The following is an 8198-nucleotide window of genomic DNA, read 5'->3' as shown; positions in this document are numbered from 1 at the left end:
AGGGGTAGGGAGGGAGGTATTGACTCGCCAGTGGGCTCCTGTCCTTTGGGGATAGGAGGGGGAAGAGAGCAGGGGACGGGTTTATTTGTGCCGAATGTAATTAACTAATCTGTTACCTTGTGGGTCTGTCCTTGCATGCGAATTTGCTAGAGAGGTTATGCTGCTTCTGCTTGTCGCCGAAATGAAGCTCCCCGCAGCTGGGAGCAATCAAATTTAAGTTTTTAACACCCACGTTACCAGAGTCTTGTAGGGAATGGCTCCGGCAGCGGGGGGGGCCAGGGGAAGCGCCTGCTGCTTTGCGTGGACGGCTTGGGGGGACGATGGCAAGTCCAGCCTCCCAGACTAATGCACTTCTGAGGTGTGAGAAGCAACTTGCTGTTGCTCCCGGTAGGATATAGGCCACTTGTTTCTGATTTTCCGTGGAACAGGGAACTCCAGATCTGGTGGTGTTTGGTGTTTTTTTTTTTTTTTTTCTCGAAAAGCTTAGTTCAGCTTTTTTTTTTTTTTTTTTTTTGTGTGTGTGTGAGGTTCGTGCTCCTGGGACAGCGAGAGTTCTTAAATCTAGTAAAATCTTAAATTCTTCCCTAGTTAAAACTTGACTTAGGACATCGTGCCACTTCTTTTTGAATCTCTTCCCAAAAACCTCTACTAAAGATTATCCTTTCTCAGAAGAAAGGGCAGCCTTTGGAAGTACTATGGGTAACTTGTGACTTTAGGAATAGCAGTGTTGATCTTTGTAATCGGCTACTTCTTGATCTCTTTCTTATGGAGCAGCCATTGTTCTGACAGCCTGTATATTCCAGACATATGTGGTCCTCCCATCCCCCAAAGTATGCAAGTGGTGAATGGAAAGAGGCTGGGCTGGTATGCTGAGGTCGGTGGACGGAAATCAAGGAGGAGTTTTAGTAAAACAGGATCTTTATGAGCCTAGACTATAGTAAAGGCAAACATGAGAAAACTACCCAAAAGAGTATCGGAGTTTTCTCGATATTAACTTCAGACACACAAGAGAGCAACTTGGCATTATTATTTTGCTTCTGAATGACAAAAAAGGTACTACTGAAAAGCTTTAAAACAGCACAAAAGGCAAAATTTACTGGTGTTTATTGGGCTAAGTTATAATGTCAATTTCAGTAATAGGCAGTCCAGGAACCTAATGTGAACCTTGCATTTTTAAGAAAAAGGTGCTGATGGCTGCAGATGTGTGGCTACTGTGTCGATTGCCGAATGGCAGGTACTGTTTAAAATGAGGCTACTTGGGTGTTGAAAATTAGGCTACTTAAGTGTTCAGGCAAGGCTTTAAGGCTCTCTGAATTCAGCAGTCAGTATAAAATGATACCAAGTGTCTTGCCGCTATGGGGTTTTTCTAAAGAAATGCCATATTTGCTTGTGTGTTAGTTTGGATGTCTTCTGTTTGGGCATAAACTGATATGCGTGGGAATATTCATGTTGGTCTGTATGGCTGATCACTTCAAAGAGGCTGGGGAGAAATAAGTGAAAACATGTTGATGGAAAGGACAATGCAATACACAATAGCTCCTAAAAGCAAGGATTTAATGCAAAGTAAAGCTTGGCTTAAAAATTAAGTGCTATGTTACATCCTTAGTAAACCAAGCTTACTTTTTCCTGCCTAGGCAATAAACAGGCTGGGCTTCTTGCTTGGTATATAGCTCGCTGTGAACACTAGCGTTTTGCTATGACTAGGTGGTGTGTCAGTAACTGGCTTATCAAATCTTGGCCATGAAACCTTGCTGCCCTTCACATGTAAGGTTTCTTTGTGAAATGGATGTTGTTCTTTCATGACTTAACATCACCAAAAACTCAAGTTAAACTCTTCAGGACACAATACTTCAGACAGCTAATTCAGATGTAAAGACAAGTTAGTGCTAGTAGTTGTCTTAACTAATTTTGCAGTATTTTGAGGCGTAAAAAGGGAAGTAGCAAGAATTGCACAGGAAACATGGCTATTGTAAGCTTCAGTCTTATAAACTGCGGTCTGAATGTGCAGTCTAAAACTCCTGGATAAGAAAGAATGTTTCTGCAAAATATTGTCTAGTAGGCAGGCTAATGTGCAAATACAGCAGTTATCAAAATCACTCATGTTAATTGATGGTTAAAACTGGTAATGCTGGGGTTGTGGTGATCATGCAGTTGCTTGCAGCAAAACTTGTTCTGTGACTCTGGTAGACTGCATACCATGGCAGGAAAATCAGGACTGACCTTGCTTATCTCGAGCATCACACTTCCCGAAGCCTGATAAAACCTGCAGGCAGTTGGGACTTGCTCTTAGGTCTTCACAGCATGCTTTTGCCAGCTCTGAGCTCCCTACCTTGCTCGGTGACTGTGTGATAACTTCAAAATGGCACTGCATTCACTTTGCAAAATTCTGCAAAGTCCTTGGCAGTAAGTATTGCATGTGACTTTGTTTCTTTATCTGAAAGTGATTGTCTTGGTCAGATGGGTGGGGCAGTATTGCTGCCTGTCTAGTTAAGCATTGGAAGACTTGTTTTGGGGGTACCTTGGTGTTATGCACCACCTGAATTGTTTAGGCTTGCCAACATAACCGTAGTCTGACAGTGGTTCACTTTTAATATCAATTTCTGGCACTTGATTCTAAGGTAAAACTTCCTGTATTTTGTGATCAGGCTTTAGCCCAAGAGGGTAATTCTTAATATGCTGGTGTTCTGTGGCCTGTGTTGCCTTTCATGAGAAGAAAAGAGCCAGAAAATGTGGGGTTTTTTTGCACTGACAGGTAACTTCAAGTGCAAGGGAGAGAACTAATGGGAGTTTTATTCTGGCATTTCTGTCTATATGGAACACCAAATTGATAAGGTGAGCAGGTAAAACATACACCTGTAGCTCAGCCTTCCCTCTTGAATCTGTTAACTCTGATTTGATATGAAAGCAAATGTGTCCTATGCTTTTGTTGCCTTGGGAAGTATGGGTGCAGATGTTGCTTTACAGTTTTCGTTACAGAATAACTTTTTGTTAATGCTCCAAGTTGCTTTAGGAGGCAATGTATTCTGGCTGGGTTGGTATTGCAGGAGTACTTGCTCTATTACTTAATACTTAAATCAACTCTGTAGTTTTAAGGCATAAATTAATTCCCTTAAAGGCTGAAAGAGTTAATCTAGTATTCTAGGTTGCTGCTTTTGAAAAGGTAGTAGGAGCTAGCTGGCTCTTACTGGAGCTGGCAAATACACAGTGTGCACTGCAAGTATATTTGCTGCAACTAGCGTTTCTAGGGTGACTTACTGTGCTAAATAGACTTGTGTAAATTGGAGAAGTTTGCCAACTCTGCAGCAACTCTGTCAAGTAGTTCTGTATTGTCCTGGCAACAATTCAGGTGCCCTCCAGTGGCCAGAAGCCTTAACATCCTAAAGGTACAGATAAATGCTGTTGCCTTGTCAGTTTGCCTTAATTAAGAGTGAGTTGGAGAATCATCTTAGTGTCAGACTTCGTTAGCATGTTTGTTGCTTAAACAGTACTTTTTGGAGTGTCAGTTGGTATGTTTTATTGTAAATATGTAGTTATTGTGACAGGCAAGCAATGGCAGCCACTTTCAGATTCCTAAGTATTTCATTAGTGTCAGTGCAATTATGACTAATCGCTCTGGTTTCTTAAACCATGGAGATTAATGTTTAACATCCATGTTCAGGGCTGGCTACGTGGTTGCAGCCTAAGAAGAAACTAGATTATGGTTATATGCTTGCTGGTTTGGCAGGGAGATTGTTTGCTAAATTGTTGCTGTATTTGGAAATTAATGTTTCAAGTTCTACACAGGCAGGACAGAAAGATACTCCTGTAATACAATGGCTGTCAACCTTGTTGTTGATGTGGTCATGATAAATGACTGTAGAACCTCTAAGTATCTTTTTGGCACTCAAAACTAGAGTGGTCAGGAAGCTTGAGGGCTGGCAGTGGTTTGTTGCTGAACTTTCGGTGTTAGACAAAGTTCTCATAGGTTATCTCTAACTGGGTGTGATGGCAGCTTTTTTGTATGTGGCTAGGTAAGACTAAAGAATGACTACTGCCACCTTGACTACAGACATCTTAGTGAAGTTAGGGGCACATGGACCAAAAGCTGCAAATCAGTGCACGTTGATTAGATGAGTACTGCTGGCAAACTAAACCTTAGAAACAGTAGATCATGCCTAATGGAGAAAGGCAGGGGTATGCCTCTTGTGGATACCTGTGTCCTGCAAAAATAAAAGGTGCTAACTTTCTAAGGTATGATAATAAAACTGCTCTTAATGTTTTACCCAGCCATGAAGATAGTTGAACATAATGATGCAGCATGAAACCTAAATTGGAAATGCTTGCTGGTGACTGAAAGATCTCAAAGTAAAACCATTGCTGAACAGAAGTGAACTTAGTAACTGTGTTGAGGTTACTTGCATGAGTTGGTGGTGCTTAGTTTGTCAAAACAATTAAGGCATAAGAGTAATAGGGCTGTAATCTTGTTATGAACTTAATGCAAGTTCATAGATTTGAAACTCTCGTGCCAGTCCTTCAGCCCTGAGCTGCAAACTGCTGTCAAAGGATTGATAGGTGCATTATATGGAGACAATTATTACTTTTGTTCTAAAAAACTGGATGTGTTAACACCTGATTAGTAGCTGAAGCAGTTCTTTGCATCTCATTTTAAATGTTAAGATTATCATGAGCTCCTCTATTGGACAGTGAAGAAGGGTACATAGATACTTGGAACCTATCTTGCCTACTAAAAAAGTTACAGATTTTGTTAGTGTTGCTCTATGTTTGCCAGTGAAAAGCTCTCTTAAAACATTACCTTCAAACATGACCTGATAGTTTAACTGTCAGCTTGAGCACAGCTGCTGCTTATAGCTCATGGAAACAACCAGATTTTTATAGAGGACAGACACCCACCCAGTGCAGAAAGTGTATCTGTCTTTGAAGATCACACTTTTGTCTGCAGATCTTGTTAGAAGCTGCTGGTATACTTGCCCGTGATTTTGAATGTAAAGGATTGTGTTGACAGACCTCTTTCATCTCCTGAATGTTTCTCTAGGTAAAGGACAAAACAGTTGTGCTGTGGATCCAAACACTAACTTCTCTGAAGTAACTGATACTAAGTACCTTTTGACCTTTCTAGGTTCTTTGTCAATATCTAATTTCCCACAAAACTTCTCTAAAATGTCTGTCCTAAAGAGTGTAAAGTATTGTGCATCAAAGGTAGTAGAGAACTTTTATATGATATTGTCGGCTTCATCTTAAAGGGGGCTTCCTGATGGGCTCTAACATTTGAAAATTAATCTTTTAGAATGATTATGCAGATCAGTGCCCATGTGAACTTTTTTTAGTAACTTACCTGATGTGCTTGTTCTGAATTCTCATCCAGGTTCTTAACTAATCTGTAAAATTATATGTCAAGTATTTATTGGCTGACCATGGTGCTCAGACCAATGTTAACTGTTGCTTCATTGAAACTTCTAACGGGTTGTTTTAATTTAAAAGGGTACTTAAACCTTAGTGCCTGTGAAGATCCTGACTAATTTCACAAGCTGTTAGTGCCTAAATGCTGTGTTAGTTGCTCAAAGCGCCAACACTCAGTGCCTGCAGCTGAAAAATGTCCCGTCTGGCAGTGAAAGCTCACTAAGTCGATTTCTGATACATTTTGTTACCTAATTTTTTGTCTGGTGGCTAAAGTTACTCTTCAGTGATCCATTAAAACTGTTCTGGGTGACATTGTGTACTTAAGGTGAGCAAAACAAATTGTGGACCTTGTTACACTTACATTGTAGTCTCAACTGCACTTGAAACATAATGAGTTGTCACAGCTGATCGTTTGCCAAGCTGGCCAGGCTGTGTGACTCTTCTAGCCTGCTGTCCATTTCGGGAGGAAGGGGAGGGTAAAACAGGTGAGTGTCTGGTAGTATCAGAACACTCTGTAGTGCTCCATTCCTAGTGGAAGTGAAGTGTGGTAGAACGGAGCCTTACAGCTATGTTGTAAAGTTCTTGTGTCCCCTTTCCCTCTGCTCTGCCATGTGTGCCTAAGGCTGCATAGATTCAAAATGAGCATTGTTTCCTGTCCGTGTAACCCAAGTGTTTCCTTCACTAGACATTTTTTTGAGGAATAAATCCTCTTATTACAGCTAACCCAGTGCTTAAGTCTAGTAAAGACTACAAGATGCCTACACTTCAGTTCCATTAAGTGGTTGTAATCAACTTTTAGAGAAGTCTAGCAAGAACAGAAATATTTGCATGCTGTTTGCTTTAGCTAATGAGCATGTGAGTAGAAACTCTACTTTGTGCTCTTAATTGGTCTTAGATTGCTGAGATGATGGAAAATAGACAGGCATAACACTTTATTTTGTGATGTGGCATCAAATGAACTTTTATTTAAAAAACCTTATAAAAGCTAGTACAGGGAGGCTTTTCTGCCTTTATGTTGCAGAAAGGAATTTTTAGATAATTTCCAAGGCAGAAGACAAAGGCTGGAAAGCCAGAATAATTGTTGTAATAGTGAACTGTTTTTTGCTTCTTTGCTTCCATTTCATTTCCTTTTTCCTTCAGGCATTTCAGTGGCTGAAAGCAGAGGTAACTTACAGTGGGCATTGGCAGATCAGTGTGTGTGCTGTCAAATACCTCTCTTCCACTTGAATTCTGTTCATTATCTGAGCTAGTTTGTTGCCTCTTTCAGCGTGTAGTAAGGATATTTAAAGCTTGGAAGTTGCAACTTGTTAACCTTTGAGAAAGGTTGGTTAAGCAGATACTATGTGGGTGTCTTTCCTAATGTTTAATAGGAGAAACAGAGGTTGGACTTTCAGGTGTTGTTACTAAGAAATTTTACAGAACAACTTAAGGCTGTTGTATATTCTGGGTTCAGGGTCAACCTAAAACAGAACATATTGCTGTTTCCAAGGCATCTTCTACCTTTCTGCAGGCATCAGTAGAATGCATTGTCTGAAGTATTCTAGCCTGGATGAATTCAAGCTGGATGGATTACATAGGATGCAGAGCTGATAGTGTACTTCACTGGAGTGAAGTATTCTTACTTAGAGGTTGGAGGGAATGATGTTAAGCAAATGTCACTTGAGGAAATGACCAGAGCAGTTTTTTTGTGAGTTAAAGTCTATGAATGAGTTTGCCTTGTTTCCTTTTGATGTTACTTACTGTATAAGTTCCTTCCATTTACGTAGGATATCTTCAGATGTCCTATGACAAGATATTTTTACCTAGTATTAAATATCAGCCTGCTGAAAGCAGAAGGAAGCCTGCCATTAATATGAAAAGTGTGAAGCTTTATATTCTGATTCGCCATATAGATAGTAAGATAAACCTTAACCTCACCACCTCCAAAATATCCAAGTGGTTCATTGCTTTTTTTAATGGGATAATTTACAGCCCTTAGCCATTATTTGAGAACTAGTTTTCAATCAGTTTCACAGCATTTTTTGTCCATGCAGGTCTTTAAACTGCAGTTGTGAGGAGGCATTTGAAATATTGAATTTAATTGAAGTTGCTGCTGGTGGGTGACTAATTTGATAATAACCAAGGCCCTCTAATTCTTGTATATAACTTCAAAATAATCTCCACTCACTGCATGCAGCTGTTCCCTTCCCAGTTGACGAAGTGACTGAGGACTGCAAGTGCTGTACTTCAGATAGAATATGGGATTGCTGCTCAGCACTTGTTCTGTGGATATGGAATGTATTTAAGAAAAACTTGTCTTTAAACCTGTGTGGTACCTTGGTACAAGAAGAAATTTTTTTAAATTTTTTTTAAAATGCAACTCTTCAGAGTGAAACTCAAGCATGTTATCTGTTCTTAACTTGAAATAAAGTATCTTGTTCATTGTGTAGAAAAATTCTAAACCCCAACATCATTGCTATAACAAGCTTCTAGTACATTAAAACACACAACCCTGAAACTGTACTTCGTCTTACAGAAGTGTATGATACATGAAGGGCCTCCAGAGTTACCTACAAAGCATGCTTTACCCCTAAGCTCAATAGAAGCCAGAAAAATCCTCAAAGTTAAGTTTTGTTTGGGATATCTGCAAGGATATGGGAGAAGAGGACTTGATTTATCCCCAGTTGGATAAGGAATAATTATAAGTTTAGAACAGATTTCTGCTGGTAAAAATTCTTGAACTCCTTTAACCTTTGAAGATACAAAAGTTTCCTAAATTGAGACCTGCAAGGCAAATTGCAGTCCTTTTAATTTCCAATGTT

This window comes from Pterocles gutturalis, unplaced genomic scaffold (genome assembly GCF_000699245.1).
Source record: "Pterocles gutturalis isolate BGI_N339 unplaced genomic scaffold, ASM69924v1 scaffold43454, whole genome shotgun sequence".
In the NCBI taxonomy this organism is placed as follows: domain Eukaryota; kingdom Metazoa; phylum Chordata; class Aves; order Pterocliformes; family Pteroclidae; genus Pterocles; species Pterocles gutturalis.
This window is presented reverse-complemented; position numbering follows the sequence as displayed.